This window comes from Hylobates moloch, unplaced genomic scaffold, assembly GCF_009828535.3.
Source record: "Hylobates moloch isolate HMO894 unplaced genomic scaffold, HMol_V3 SCAFFOLD_11, whole genome shotgun sequence".
Lineage (NCBI taxonomy): Eukaryota > Metazoa > Chordata > Mammalia > Primates > Hylobatidae > Hylobates > Hylobates moloch.
The window spans coordinates 12,379,403-12,395,660 of NW_026652286.1; the positions used below are offsets into that span (position 1 = coordinate 12,379,403).

General features: G+C 42.9%; 1 protein-coding gene across 4 annotated transcripts in view; it reads left to right on the forward strand.

Annotated features, from left to right (window-relative positions):
- PAMR1 (peptidase domain containing associated with muscle regeneration 1) overlaps positions 1–16,258 on the forward strand; it is a 191,550-nt gene that overhangs the window by 96,055 nt on the left and 79,237 nt on the right. Inside the window, exon 1 of one of the 4 annotated variants that reach the window (XM_032166266.2) lies at positions 11,390–11,462. The exons of the other annotated variants lie outside the window; for them this stretch is intronic. The gene's annotated coding sequence lies outside the window, so the exon portion shown is untranslated. Of the gene's footprint in view, positions 1–11,389; positions 11,463–16,258 lie in introns of those variants that run through there. 4 annotated transcript variants of the gene reach the window in all.

The window sequence follows — 16,258 nt, forward strand, 5'->3', positions numbered from 1 at the left end:
ACTTCCTTTCTGATGAGAGTGAGAAAGAAGAAAAAGCCAAGGTTAAAAGTGCAGATTGTTTCTGGGATGCACAGAGTTTGTTTTGAAAGAGCTCTGGCTTCTTTGGTTTTCATATGTCATTTTCTAAGCCACAATCCCCAGGTCAAATGGGCTTCTGGGGACACATGAGGCTGGGACGTGACATGGAGATCCAGCTAAGGGCAGAAGCGAGGACATGGCAGGCTTGTCTTGTAACAGCCTGCTTGCTGGCAGGCAGGGAAGTGGGAACGTCATAGGAACATCTGTCCTTCTATGGCCCAAGGGGTAAAGTTGAGACCTCTTGAGGTGAGGGCAGCCTGAGATGTACAGAAATGACCAAATGGGGCAGCTCTGAATAGGGGCAGGTTATGTGTGAGCCTTCGCTGCTTCCCTTCTGTGCTGGTTACCTGTCACCTGAACTCTATCTGAGAGCTGGGTGCTCTGCCGCTGCAAGTAGCTGGCAAGTGCCTGAGAATGAAACAGGCCAGGTCGGTGGGGAGGATGCTAAATGCAATAACATGTGTAGAAGGGAAACTCAGCCATAAGCACATCCCTTCATGATCAACGAAAAGCTGAGATAAACAACCCCCCCTGCCCTTCATTTTGGTCAATACTTTCCATCTACCTAGAGCCTGCCTGCCCAGGTGGGAGCTTCCTTAATGATTTACAATAAAGATGGTGAGTGTTTCATTTGCATTTTGCCTCCATGGTGTCTGGAGCGGCCCAAAGACAATAATAAAGGAAGAAGGAGCCCTTCATAAGGACTGACAATCCATAAACCTAAACATTTGCCTAGGGGTAAGTGGGTGACTTTGCATTAAGACACCTCCCGACTTCATCTTCGCCTTTGGGCATGGTGTCGGTGGACCAGCTTCAGAGGACCTGGTTCTTCTCAGAGTGCCAGGGCTCAGTGGATTCGATTCCTCAGGGTTACATCAGTGTTCTCCTGCTTCCTGTTTTATTACATGGCAGGTGAGGCGCTTCAAAGCCGTAAGAGTTTATTAAAAAAAAGAAATCAAAAAACCTGAGCTGCCTCTTTTTCCTAGCCCAGAATCTGAAAAATCCATTTATTTCTGACCCGAGAACCTCTTTTACCTTTGACTGTGAAAAAGCTTCAGGGAGGATGCGCAGTTTGTTGGTAGCTAAACTACTGCCTGAACCAGAGAGCAGCTTCATGTGTTTAGCAAGGATGTTTTAGTTGTTGAACGTTTTACTCACATTTCGAGGGAAGACGGAGGAATAGCGTGGAGAAGGAAAATATTTCCTCAAGGAGTGAAGGGAGTCCACTCCCTGCTGGGATGCTGAATCTGGCCCAGCCAAGAAAAGCTTGGAAACGTATTTCCTCTAATTAACTTTTCTAAAAAGAGTATTTGCTGAATTGTAAACATCCACTGGGATGGTACCGGAGAGTGTTGTTGCTCACTGGCATGTGACACATGTTGGGAGGATGAGAATCCAAACATGAGGCCAAGTGATAACCCAACATAAACAGAATGAGGGGAGAAACCCAACTCCACTGACTTCACCAAATTGCAGTAGCTCTGCCAGTGTGATTCTGCCGAGGAGGAAAACCTCATTTAAAATATGGGACTCTTGGGAATGAAAACTTAATCTGGAGAACTTCACAAGTGTTGCTTCCAACAGACATTAACTTGTGGGGAATGAACATAAATGCAACCAGGGAAGATAATTTGAAGTGCAGATATTCAGTGGGCAGGAAAAGCCAGCTGAGAAAGGAAACATGGAAAGAAAGCAAGGGAGAAGGAGTGGCAAGAAAAATCAGATGTTAGATTACACTGGGATGTGTTGGCAAATTCCTAGGAGAAAGCCAGGAAAATTGGGCCTTCTTGGCAGGGGTGGATTTTTGCGGGGATCATGAAGAGGGTGTTCCCCTAATATATACTCTGAGAGCTCCTGGCATCCCCAAAAGGAAAATAATTTAATGATGGGATCATGGAGTTTAGGAGCTGAGAGTGACTTTAGAGATTATTTTAGTATGAGTCCCTCAATTCCGAGGACGAAGAGATTAAACATCAAGCAAACACTTAGTGAACATTTATTAATGTGTCCAGTCTTCGAGCCAGAGGCTTTATGTGCATTAATTCTCAGACCACCCTGAAATGGCATTGCTATTATTATCCCTGTTTTACAGATGAGGTTCAGAGAGGTTCTATGGTACATAGAGGTTTAAGGATATACAGGTATGGTTCCCCCAAAAATTGAACATAGAATGACCATTTGATTTAGCAATTCAATTTCTGGGTGTATACACAAAAGAATTGAAAGCAGGGACTTGATTAGATATGTTTACATCAATGTTCATGGCAGCATTATTCCCAATAGCCAAAAGGTGGAAACAACCCAAACGTCCATTGATAAACAAGATGCAGTATACGCCTACGATGGAATATTATTCAGCCTTAAAAATAAAGGATATTCTGATACATGCTATAACACAGATGAACCTTAAGACCTTATGCTAAGTGAAAGAAGCCAGACACAAAACAACAAATGTTCTGTGATGACACTTATATGAGGTACTTAGAATAGTCAAATTCATGTAGACAGAAAGTAGGATGGTAATTGCCAGGGCCCAGGAGAAGATGGAATGGGAGTTATTATTTGATGGGTACAGAGTTTCAATGTGGAATAGCAAAAAGTTCTGGAGGTAGATGGTGGTGATGGTTGCACAATAGTATGAATGTATTTATGCCACTGAACCATGCACTTAAAAACGATTTGAGGCAGGCGTGGTGGCTCACGCCTATAATCCCAGCACTTTGGGAGGCCAGGGCGGGCATATCACGAGGTCAGGAGATCGAGACCATCCTGGCTAACACGGTGAAACCCTGTCTCTACTAAAAATACAAAAAAATTAGCTGGGCATGGTGGCAGCTGCCTGTAGTCTCAGCTACTCGCGAGGCTGAGGCAGGAGAATGGTGTGAACCTGGGAGATGGAGCTTGAAGGGAGCCAAGATCACGCCACTGCACTCCAGCGTGGGTGACAGAGTGAGACTCTGTCTCCAAAAAAAAAAAAAACAAAAAAAAACCAATCAAACAAAAAACTATTTGAAACGCAATTTTTTGTTATATATATTTTTCCACAGTAAATAAATAAACAACTACACTGGCAGATTAGTGGAGCCCAGGGTGAGCTCAGGCTGTCTAGTTTCTGAACCCAAGTTCCTCTGTTACCTGGTGGACGTATATTCACACATCCAGCATATGGACTGATTATGCTGATGGACATCTAACTTTGTTAAGGTTTCAGGATGCACATGAAGCAGGGGAAAGAGAGCCCTGGCTAGCTCCTGTTTTAGTGGCATTGTTGCTGCTTCTTGGCTGGTTGTGGCAAAGAGGGAGACTGTGCTGATAGACCACAAACTGGCAGCCTTTGGAGCCGAAAGGCCTGCAGAATTTATTTAGTAGGACGCAACTGCTTCAGAGTGTTTTGAACCTGAATGTCTTGAGGTAGGCTGGATCCTCTCTAGGGTCTGACACTCCACCTCTCAACCCATATGTTTGATACCTGCTAATCTTTACTAGCATTTGAAGTTTTGACCTCCATTTCTGAGAGGGATGGGACAGGAAGGGGGAATGAGAGGGAGAAGGTGGAAGGCTGGATGGTGAATGGAGGGAAAAAAGGGAGTTAAGCTGCTGAGGACTAATTGGCCAACAGGATTTTTCAGAGCATCTGGTACATCAGACTTTTATCAGTGTCCAACATGTTTTAATCTGTATATTTCATGGAACATAATCTTACCTCTCTGTGTGACCTCCAACTCTTTAGTAAAATGTTTTACTTTCATGAATGCCCTAGAGCATGAGCTTTTGGTGGAAACTGAAGACAGGGCTCGGTGTTATATCTGGGTCAATAACCTGTGAACAAAGCACCTTAGACATGGGAGCCCAGAAGCAGAGGTGACCTAGAGCGTGAAAGTCCCTCAGGAATATGCAGAAGTCTTGGGGAGGGCTTTAGAATGCCACTGGCATGGACAATGGATTTGACTTAATCTTATCCACATCTGGGCTATACTGGCTAGACAGAAATGGCCAAGATAATGGTGCCTGGGACCTAATGACAGGTCTTAAGTCTGAAAATTATTTCCATCTGCCCCACTGGGGTGGCCAATCCTGATGCAAAAGAAAACTTCTCTACCTGCCTCCCGTGAGACCAGCTCTAGAAGCTGCAGTTGATTTGGGGTGTAAGCAAATTGGGAAAAGTGCCATTTCCATGATAAATGAGGGAATGTTGTGCCCCATTCCCCCCTCATGGAGGAGGAGCTGTCATCCTCACTTTGTGGATATTTGAAAGTCACAAGAGCCCAGCCTCCCTCCCCTCTTATTTTAAAGGGAGGGAAATGCAATGTTTACATTTTCCAGTTCCTGAATTCCAGGGCAGAGAATACAGAGGGCAGCTGGAAAACTGAAAGCTACCAGATCAGTGGCAGAAACTCTATTAGATTCCAAGCCTGGTCTATGTTTAAGGAATTCTGTTTGTCAGTCATCTCAACACCTGGGCGAGAGCTTTAGATTAAAATGAAGAGAAAGAAGTAAAAAATTCAGGACACACCAGATCTCATACCTGTAAACAGAACTGCTCAAGGAAGGCAGAGAATTGGAGTTGGCTGGAGATATTAATCTCTGAATCAGTGTGACTGCTACCCCCTACTCAACTCGACCCCTTTTTCTTGATTGCAATTGCCTGTGAGACAGACTCAGAGCCCATGTGGGTTGAGAGTGGAGTAAGGAGGGGTTGCATATCAAGGCATCTTTACCCTTGATGATAGAATCATCAACGGTGGAAACACCTTTGAAGAGGCTTCCATCCTAGCATACCTAAGGAAATGACTCCCAAGTTTGGCTATCCAAATAATTTATTGAGTTTGTGGTAAACACTAGGCACTCCCGTCTATGCTTTATATATATTTACTTAATCCTCACCACAAACCTAGGAGGTAAGTACTATTGTTGTTTGCCCCCACTTCATACACAAAGGAACTTAGGCAAAGGGTTTTAGTACCTGCCTGGGTCATATAGCTGGATATCTGTGTTTTTGAATCCAGTCTGACTCCATAAGGCATGCCCTGAAATGTGACACAACACCACCACAGTAAGCAGTAGGTCCAACGGTGGCAGATCTGCTGGCTGTATTTTGGCCAAATGATAAAAAAAATCATGGTGTTAGTAAGGGTGTCTGATTATCCCTGGAACATCCCAAGTGCCCAGATTGGCCTGCGTCGAGTCATGTGCTCACCTCTGTGGAGGTAAAAAGACAGAGGCATCAGCAGCCCCAGTAGCACCACATGGAACCCAAGAGGAGCAGTTCCCTAGAGGAAACAGGGGTGCCAGGCAGACTGAAAGTCCAACGAGTTTCTGGGACAGCTGTCCATGGTGTCATGTACCTTGCTCTCAGTAGACATGAGAGGTGAGAATTTCTTTGTCCCATGGTAAATTTTTATCATCCAAATCACATGTCTGTTTGCAGAGGAACAGAATTGCGAATGAGACCATTTATTTCCAGTGTGGCCCTGACGTTGTGTATGTCTGCTCCTTTATGGATGTGTTCTATGTAAACTCTTAAGCCATGGGATGGGAGGAGCAGACCCGGAATGAACAAGGGGGAGCATTTTCCCCCCTTCTTTTTTGGCAAAACATAGCTGATGAATATTGCAGGGGATGGAGACTCAATTCCTTTCCTCTAATCCTAAGATGGGTTTTAACCAATCCATCTCAACCTTGAATGAGGATCTACTATCTACCGGACACCAATGTCCTGGATCTTATGTCAGCTATTTAAGGAAGTGGCCCCCTTGGCTGAGCAGCTATAAAGACTACTATTTCTGTCACTCTTCTGTCTCTGGTGTTGGATAAATGCCTTTATTTCTGCAGTCTGGGCGTCTTTATCATTGCCTTCTCTGAGGTTCTGGCTGTCTCAGAGGGTTGAGTTAGTGGTTTGGCAGCAAGCATCCCTGTAAGTAGCAGTCTGGTCAGTTGACTTGATGATTGGAAAGCCAGGCTGTTGCTGCCAGAACAGAGTGAGGAACACATTTAGCTAACTTTAGCTCGGGGGAGACACAATTGTCCTCACGCACTGACACAACAATTGTCCTCATGCACTGTATTTATGGTGGGCTAAAAAAATTCCAGCTAGCTTAATGAAAAACCACTGGATGGAGAGGGGATGTTGGGTTGTTTTGCTTGAAATCAAATGAATTGTTTGATGACTCCAAGAAACTAAAGCATCAATGTTTTTCAAATCCAGTTGCACTTCTATTTACTTTATAATTCCACTGGATGGTATAAGGGAAAAAGACAAAAAGAGGCTCCGTGGTCAAACAACTTGAGGTGATCGGGGAAGAAGGGAATTTGAAAGTCTAAGAAACATGGGCTTCCCTTTAGACTTTTGCATCCACCATGGGATACCTCCTTAGAAGTTAACAAGAATGGTGGAGAAATATCCTAAGACAAGTTGCCTGGGCTTAGCTGCTACCTGGTATCATCTACTCCTATAATTTTCAACCTACCTTTGCTTACTTGGATACAAGCAGAAGTGAGGACATGGCTGGTGGTAAGGAATCCTTGTTACAACACTTTTTGGTCTGGCTTTTTGCCTCCCAGGGGGTTAACTGCCTGCTTCTCAATGGTGTTCAGCCTCCATTTTGGGCAAGCCTGATCCTCTGGCCAATGCACTGGTAGAACAGAATGGGTAAGTATCTCAAGCCCTCATGGAAATGAGATACAAACTGCAGTCAACAAAAATATTCATGGACCCAGTGGATTCCTCTTTCTGTACAATAGAGACTCTGAAAAGTCACAGCAAGAGAAGATTCTCACATCGGTCTTTGTCACACATAGCCTTTACACTCGGAATCACACATGCTCCCATGTCCATATTCATGTATTTATTCAGTAATCCTTATCAAGCCCCTATCAGGTGCCAGGCATGGTTATAGGTGTTGGGAATATCAAGATGAATAGATGAATAGAACAAAGTCCTTTTTCTGAAGGCACTTGCAATCTACTGAGAGAACTTATGGTTCAGCTTGGCATTTCCCAAAGTGGGTTTCAGGAAATGCTAATCCTGGGAGATATTCAGCAAAAGTAAACAGAATCCAGGATGTTATGATGAAATAAGTCTGGGGGATTTGGAGATTATAGACTCTGCAGAGTCCTGCAGTAAAGAAAGCTATAATTCACTTTTTATAATGAAACATTTCACAAAGTTGTTTGACCACAAAGCCTCTTTTTGTCTTTTTACCTTATACCATCCAGTGGAATTAGTGCTTCATGGAATACAGTTTGGAAAACTCTGACCTCTTGCCCATAAGGCATAAAACATGGAAGAATATCTCACCATTACAGAGGAAAGGGTAAGAAGGGACTTTGAAAGTCTAAGAATCATGGGCTTCTCTTCAGACTTTTGCTGAGATATGAGTAGGAAGTCTGATGTCCTCATCACTTAACGTTTGCTGAGATGTTGAAAGGGCCATGAGATGATGGCACATCCATGTTCTTACGAGAAAGGTTCTTGCCAGCACTAATCAATTTGGGCTATGGAGAAAACTCATTTCTTGTATTCCAGGTGCTTGTAGTAATGTGAGTGGTCTTGGATCATTTGGCAAACTGAGGTGTGAATCTCATTTGTTAGTACGCCTGATGATGTGGCAGTCTGGGGGAGTGCGAAGAGCTGTGACTTGACTTCTCAGCTAGATGTATTATGTCAGATACAGTTATCATCAGTCTACAGAGAATATTTGAGCATGCTTCTAATCCCTGGGACATTGAGTCTAGGGTCTAATCACTCCCCTCTCCCACCTCTTTTTTCCCCTCCCCCTCCTCTCACAGAGGCTTCTCTAATCCCCTGCGATTATTTGAGCTGCCCCCTGCATTGTCACTGTTTCTACCTGATTGATATTTTATTAGATCATCATCGACTACCAAACATTTGACTACAATGTAAAGTAAGAATTGTGGTCCAATTTGTGGTCAACATTACTCTTGTGTTTGTCAGTTCTGGTAGAGCCCAGTCACTGTGACCCTGATTTGCACAACCTGACAGTGGTCTGTCTGTTTACACTGGGGCTATATCCCATAGAGACAGCACACGGGTTTGAGCTGTTCATTGACCCCTTTTCTTGTTTGTGGGACCTACTTTATTCCTGCCTTTGCTAAATATTGTTCTTGTTGTCACGCAACACGGTTTTTCCCTTGGCCCTAGCATTGTGTGCCTCCTCTGTCTGCCCGGACTTGTTTCAGACAGGATGACTGCAGTGACAATGGATGAGGAATGAAATCAGCTGCTCCTTTAAAGGACATCTTGCCTAGGTGGATTTTGGGAAACTATGATCTTCTCAGCCCCCCACTGAATATATACCGAATTCATCTTTGATACAGATTTCTTGGAGTGGATGTAAGTTTACATGTGCATGCACACAGAATAATAAAAGTAGGCATATGAGGTGCATATTTGTGTGTGTATATGTATGTATGTGCACATGCATGGGGTATAAAATATTGTGGTTTGAAACACTGATCAGGGTTTGAATCCTGGCTCTGTCATTTATGGCTGGTTTTATTTAGCAAGTTACTTCCCCTCACTGATGTGGCCCTATCACCTTCCAGTCTGCAGACTGAGGATAATTGTGTCTATATCATAGGTTGACTGCAGGTATTAAATGAGATAATCCATTTAACATACTTAGCATAGTGCCCGGCAAAATGGGAATACTTGAGAAATTAAAGTTGTCATATACTCCTTCCCTTCCTTCTCATACTATTCTCACTAACACAAGTTTCACAAGAAATTGAGAAGAAATGATACTTGGTGTTTTCATCTATAGTTTGATGAAACTTACATGATCCTCTTGAGGCTCCCTTTTTCAGGCCAAAGTCCCATTCTATTCATCTGTGACTCTGTCAGAGAAAAAAAAAAAAAAAAGAATCCCAAAAGACTTGGCATACATCTGTCTGTTGACACTTCCTCTCTCTCCTTGGTTTTAACATGCATCCACCTTCCAGCCTTAGGAGAAATGCCTTTCACATGCCATGGCTTCATTTCTCTGTGTTTGAAATAGGGCTGGTGGCAGGTTTTTGCAGGCACGTGAGGGATAATATCTTGTACAACAGGTGGTTCTGGGCTAATGGTGTTCCACCCCAAACATTGAGGCCCCCTTAAAAGTCTGCAGATGAGACGTTGCTCATGACCATCCACCTGTTGTGATTCAAGCTTAGAGCCAGCCAGAAATCCTCAGGCAAAAAGAAGTTTCCCTTGATCTTGTTCTAGCTTGCAGAGCTGGAGGAGGTAACTATAACAAGGACTAGCCTGCATGAAGTTGCTGTCAGCTCAGGGCTTCGGGACCCATTGGACATACCATTACAAATGCATCACCCTGGCTCAACATATTTCTACACTTGACATCTGTTGTTGGCCAGCTGCCTTTGGTAGACAGAAAATCTGGCTTCTGCTTCGCATAGGGGAATCTGGATAGGAGGACAGTAACAGTTCACATAGGGGAATCTGGATAGGAGGACAGTAACAGTCTGGAAGCTTTTGGCAAAGAGGTAGACAGTGGCAGATCAAGACCCCTGATGTAGTCCTAATGCACTCTGACTCAGAAAGAAGATTTTAAAGTGTGAAAGCCTGGGAACAGGTGGGATAGTTTGTAGAATTCTTGGGTCTTGGGAAAACGAGATTGGATTTTTAGGGTATAGCTTATATTTCATTGTTTTTAATGTAGTCATTCCAGTGTTTTGATTGATATAATATTTGCTGAATTGTATTGCCAAGTTTTATTTATTTCTTTTTGAGACTGGATCTTGGTCTGTCACCCAGGCTGAAGTGCAGTGGCACAATCATGGTTCACTGCAGGCTTGACCTCCTGGGCTCACGTGATCCTCCCACCTCAGCCTCCTAAGTAGCTGGGACCACAGTTGTGTACCACCACGCCCAGCTAATTTTTAAATTTTTTTTGTAGAACCCAGGGGGCGTGGTATGGGGGTAGGTTTGCTATGTTGCCCAGGCTGGTCTCAAACTCCTGACCTCAAGCCATTCCCCGCCTCGGCCTCCCAAAGCTCTAGGATTACAGGCATGAGCCATCACACCTGGCCGCCAAATATTTTTAGATGCATTATTCAATTATTTCTTTTGGTAACGAGTGCTAATAAAAATAAGACCTATTCAGCTCATATTCCAGCATTTGAAATAACCCAGAAGCAGCTGTCCTTCAAGGATTTCCAGCACCACAGTTGTTGAGGATAATGGCAACTGGGGGCTCCTCCAAGCTCCTAGGGTTTAGGTTTTGTTCCCTTTGGGTATGGATGTAGAATTTCTGTTTTTAAAGTAAAGCAGCAGGGGGCAAGATAAATGGAAGAGGGATTAGAGAAAAGGGACTAGGAAATGTAAAAGCAAGTGGGTGGGGCCCAGAATGCCATGATATAAACCTGAACAGACTGCTTGAAAAGGCCATGTATGTGTGGGCCCCTGGAGGAGACATTACATCTCGCCTCCTTCGTTCCCTTGCCATCTGTGTCTTTTTCTATTCTGCAAAGAATAATGGTAATGTCTGACAAATATGCATTTTTTTCTTCAAAAACCCTTTATGCTCATTGTGTTTTTTCAACTGCAGTGACATCAACAATCTCATCCCTGTGCCTCCATCCTCTTGAGGCTTTGGAGAAATGCTGTGGCAAGGTGTCTTGTCCATGGTTGTCCAGCAGCATAACGGAGGGGCAGATTCCTTGGATGTGGGTCCAGAGTATAGCCCAGAAGATCAGAATCCCTTTCAAGGCCACTAAGAAGTCAGGATTATTATCTTTCATCTTTAGACAAGTGGGAAGGGAGAACCAATGCAAAGTACAGCTTTACATGGACTGGAGGGAAGGTGCCTTTTTGGTAACACATTCTCCTGGAAATAGTAAAAGCAGCATCACAGGGCTGTGATTCTCAAAGGAATATGCTTATTTGAAAGGCAGAGACTTAGCTCCCACCTCCAGAGATTCTGAGGGAAGATGTCTGGACTGTGGTCCAGGAATAAGACTTTTAAACAAGCATCCCAGGTAGTTTCAATACAGGTGGTCTGGGGAGTGTGTCGTAAATGAGAACATGGGCTTCTGATGCACACAGACTGAGTCCCAGCTCTGCCACTTACTGTGTAACCTTGATTAAGGTACTTAATCTTTCTGTGCCTTGGTTTCTTCATATATAAAATGCAAGATAGTAATGCAATTGTGAGGACTAAATGAAAGAACACAGAGAAACACACAGAAAGCACTTGGCATGGTTTCTGGCTCAGAGCAAGCTCTCCATGTAAGTTTATTGCTGTTGTTGCCATTCAGAATGATGAATGACATACCTGAGAGCCAGACCAGCATGATGGTTAATGCTCTCTGACTCTGGAAACAGCCTACTTGGATTTGAATCCTGTCTCCGCTACTTACTACTTGTGAGTATTTAACCCCTCTGGACCTCAGTTTTCTCATCTAGAAATAGAGGTGTTAATTGTCCCTATGCTATAGGGTTGTTGTAAGGATTAAATGAGATGATATAGATGAACAGCCTAGAACTGTGTCTGGTATATAGAAAGTGCTGTGAAGGTGTTTGCTATTAGTATCTGAAACAGGTTATTCATCAACCATTTTCAGTGATTTCAGAGTATAACAGTATCTCCCCTAAACTTTCCTTTGGTGTCACTATTGGAAGCAGAGCTCTGTTCTGAATAGACTACTGATATGACTCAGAGCATGATTGTTGATCTTAAACACGGTAACACTAAGCGCTTACCGAGCATCCTGCTCGCCACTTTCCTTTTTTTATTTTTTTATTTTTTTTAGACAGGGTCCCACTCTGTCACCCAGGCTGGAGTGCAGTGGTGTGATCACAACTCACTGCAGCCTCGACCTCCCAGGCTCATGCGATTCTTTCACCTCAGCCTCCTGAGTAGTTGGGACTACAGGCACATGGCAGTATGCCCAGCTAATTTTTATATTTTTTAAAGATGGGGTCTTGCTAGGCTGTCCAGGCTGGTGTCAAACTCCTGGGCTCAAGAGATCCTCCAGCTTCAGCCTCCCAAAATGCTTGGGTTACATGCATGAACCACCATGCCCACCCTAACCATTTTCCTTTTATTCGGTTTTGTATACTCATCACAACCATGGAGAAGTACTATTATTACCCACATTTCACACACGAGAAAACTAAGAAGTTTAGTGACTCGCCCAAGGCCACCTAGGAACTGGTGGAGCTGGGATTCAAATTTGGGCAGCCTCATTTCTAGATGTTTCTACTCACCAATGCTGCGTTCTTCTTCAACTGTAAAGTCAGAGGCGTGAACTCTCAAGAACCAATGTATTGTGTTGGAAAGAGCAAGGCTTTGGCCCCAAAAAGCTGAGTTCTGATCTTTCTTTCCACCTGAAAGCTGTGTTACCTGGGGCAATTTATTTACCCTGTTTCCTTATCTGCTAAATGAAGAAAATAACCTACTTCAAAGGGTGGTTATGAGAATACAATGAGCTGGTATGTGTCAAGGGCTCATATATATCCTTAGTGGGTGCTGGGAGTAGAGGAGGATGAATGAAAAGCCACCGTGTGAGACAGTGTGCTTAATAAAGGATGAGAAAGGAAAGAAAGCAACACATTCATTTTCGATCCTCTACCTCTCCCCAGGGTACATGATCAAAAATCAGATTTCTAGCAAATCCATTGAAAGTTTTATCACTTCTGGTACCCAAAGCGGGGGTGATGATGGCCTTGACTCTCCAGCTGTCAGTATGCTGTTGACAGGAGCAGCTGTGAGAAGGAAGGAGAAGACTGAGGTCACCTAGGTTGAGATCCAGCCAAGCTAGACCGAGGGTCACTTGGTGATAGGTTGGCTCTCAAAAGCTCAGGGGGAGGGATAGAATCACCAAGGGCCCCAGCAAGCAATCTGTTGCCTCTGACTCACAGTCTCATCGTTCCTGCCTGGCCTTGTCAGTGTCATCAACCCCATGGAGCTAGTGGTCAGATCTTCCAGCAGTTAGGAATGTTGTGTGCTGCTTAGACATCAATACCAGAGATTCAGACAGCACAAGATGAGGGGGCAGTGAGTAGGGATGGGTGAGGAGCCCAAGCTGCCTAGTTGTATCTCTCTCTGATTCCTATGTCCTTTTTTCTCCCTCTGGTCTCAGAAGGTTTATAGAATTCAGACGGTAAAAATAAAACCTCAGTAGACATTTTAATTAAATGTGGTTAGAAGGGAGAGCTGTGGGGTTTTTGGTGGACTCAAAGGTAGGTTTTAACATCAAGGAAGAGGAGCAGGCACATGACAAAAGTGTCTTTCTTTGCCACCTTCTGGGGTGGTCTTGGCCACGGCCTTTAGTCTGACATCTGATGTTTCTATTCGGTCTGGAACAGCCTGACCCTTGTGTTTATACAGAATCCTCAGAGTCTTTTCAGGTTGACCTTAACAGCCATCATGGCAACATATTTTCTTAAAATATAATGTTGAAGACATTGCACTTGCAGACTGTGCCTGAGGGGCACATTTGCTGCTCCTGTCCTTCTGCATAGCTAAGCCCCTGCTGTTTGAGGGATGACATGCTTCTCCATTTGTCAGCAGTAGAAACGGACCAGTATTGGATAGTTGTAAAGCACATTTTGTCAGCCTGGTGAGGGGCTGTGCAAGATGATGATGATGATGACAGCTTTCTTTCACTCACTCATTCATTCATTTGTTCACCAAATATATGAAAGCCGAACCTGTGCCAATTGGTCAGCATTGTTTTCATTAACTTGCTCATTGATGAAACAGGACCAAGAGGTTAAATGTCTTACGTTTGCCAAAGTGAATTCCGAAAGAAACAGGGCTGGACTAATATAACTGGACTTCCCACTTTAGATAGGAGATGCCAGGATTGCTGCCCATAACCATGGAAGTTGAGAGAAGTATTTGGACGTATGATGCCAAAATACTTTGCAACGCTCTTAATATTTTTTTTTTACCCTGATTTTAAAGAGGGGATCAGGGAGCACTTGCACACATAGAATAATTATGCAGCAATTTAAAATTTTGTGTAAAGACTATTCAATGCCAAGAGAAAATGTTCATGATACAAGAAAAGAAACAATTTCTAAAATAAAACATGTTACCAATTCTGAGATATAATAAGACTCTATGTTTATACATTTGTTAATACCTACATGTGGATATATATGCCCATTGAAAACATGACTTGAAGGATAGACATCAAAATGTTGACATTTTTTCTGAATACCTTTAATTTCCTTATTCAGACTTTCCTTCAGTTTCCAAACATTTTCACAAGGAACTCTTTTTTGGGGGGAATAAAAAGTGTACTGTTTCCGGGGGTGGGGGCGGGGAGGGTTGTGCAGGGATGAATAGGCAGAGCACAGAGAATTCTTAGGGCAGCAAAGCCACTCTGTAGGATACTCTAATGGTGGATACATGTCATTATACATTTTTCCAAACCCATAGAATGTATAAGACCAAGAGTGAACCCTACTGTAAACTGTGGGCTCCAATGATAATGATGAGTCCAGGTAGGTTCATCAGTTGTAACAAATGCACAGCTCTAGTGGGGATGTTGATAATGGGGAGGCTGTGCAATTGTGGGAGAGAGGGTATGTGGGGAATTGCTATACCTTCTTCTCAATTTTGCTGTGAACCTAAAATTGCTCTAAAAATGAAGTCGTAAGTGTTTTATAAAGAAAAAAAAATATTTTATCCAATGGAAGAACTAGTGATGAATGAATGTGTGTAGCACCCAGAACTCCCTAAGCTTGATTTTGCTGTGTGATCATGGGCATATGCTTGTTTTCTCAGTGCCTTGGTTTATCCCAGTGTGGAGTCTATGAGTTCTTTGTGTTTTCTTTGTGCTTATTCATTGGGAAGCACTGACAAGGTAAAATTTATTTGCAGCTTTCATAAGGCTTTGCCTTTAAATGTGAAAAGCAAAGTAAAGTTTGCTCAATTCCAGTAGCTGGCAAAACTACAAGTTGGCCCAGCTCTTTCCCCTTAAGTAGGAGGCTTGTTCACTGCCCCTCTCCCTACCCCTGGAATTCTGTGAACCCCTCTTTTCTCCCAGAATTAATTCTCTAAAAAAGATTCTTTGGTATTTCAATAAATAAGATCAACTCTTCCCTACTTCACCCTTTTCTTCACTGGTAAAGTGAAGGAGTTGGGTTAAATAATTTTAATTTAAAATAAAATTTATTAGCAACTTAACTAGATCATTTTTAAGATTAAATTGCATTAAGAATTTAAAAACACTTTAGCTAAAATAATGTTAAATTGCTTTAGCATACATATAAGAAAACATTCAATAATTTCTGCTGCTGTTGATATTGCTCTAAATCCTAGTTTCTGGAACTGGCCCTTAGCACCACATTGAAATTCCCTGAAATTTGTACAGCTGAAGCCAACTGGCCAATGCGGCCCTTCCACAAATGTAATTCTGATAAATGGGAAAAAAAATGCAAGCAACAAGATGTTGCTCTTGTCTATTTATTTCATTTTAAAATGTCTTTAGCTGGTTAACTTGAAATATTTCTCAAAATATATTTCATGTATCTATTTCTTACACATTCATTTTTTGGGGTGACTTTTCTGTCTCTGCTCAAGCTGGGAGAGAAAGAGGGATAGTGGATTTATCAAGCCAGAGGGGAAGGAGCAAAGTTACAAAATCATCCAAACTATCACCTCCATATTGCTGGGAACTGGTTTTATTTTTGCAAATATAGTCATGTGCTATATAATGACATTTTGGTCAATGACAGACTGCATATATGATGGTGTTCTCATAATTAATAGAGGGTACTATTCATAATAGCAAACACATGGAGTCAACCTAAATGCCCATTAACGGTAGACTCGATAAAGAAAATGTGGTACATATATACTATGGAATACTACACAGCCATAAAAAATGATATCATGTCCTTCACAGCAACGTGGATGGAGCTGGAGGCCATTATCCTAAGCCAACTAACACAAGAGCAGAAAACCAAACACTCCATGTTCTTACTTTTAAGTAGGAGTTAAACACTGAGTACACATGGATACAAACAAGGGAACAATGGACACTGGGGCCTACTTGCAGGTGGAGGGCGGGAGGAGAATGAGCATAAAAAAATATCTCTTAGGTACTATGCTTATTACCTGGGTGATGAAATAATCTGTACACCAAACCCACATGATACATAGTTTACCTACATTAAAAAACCTGTGCATGTACCCCTGAACCT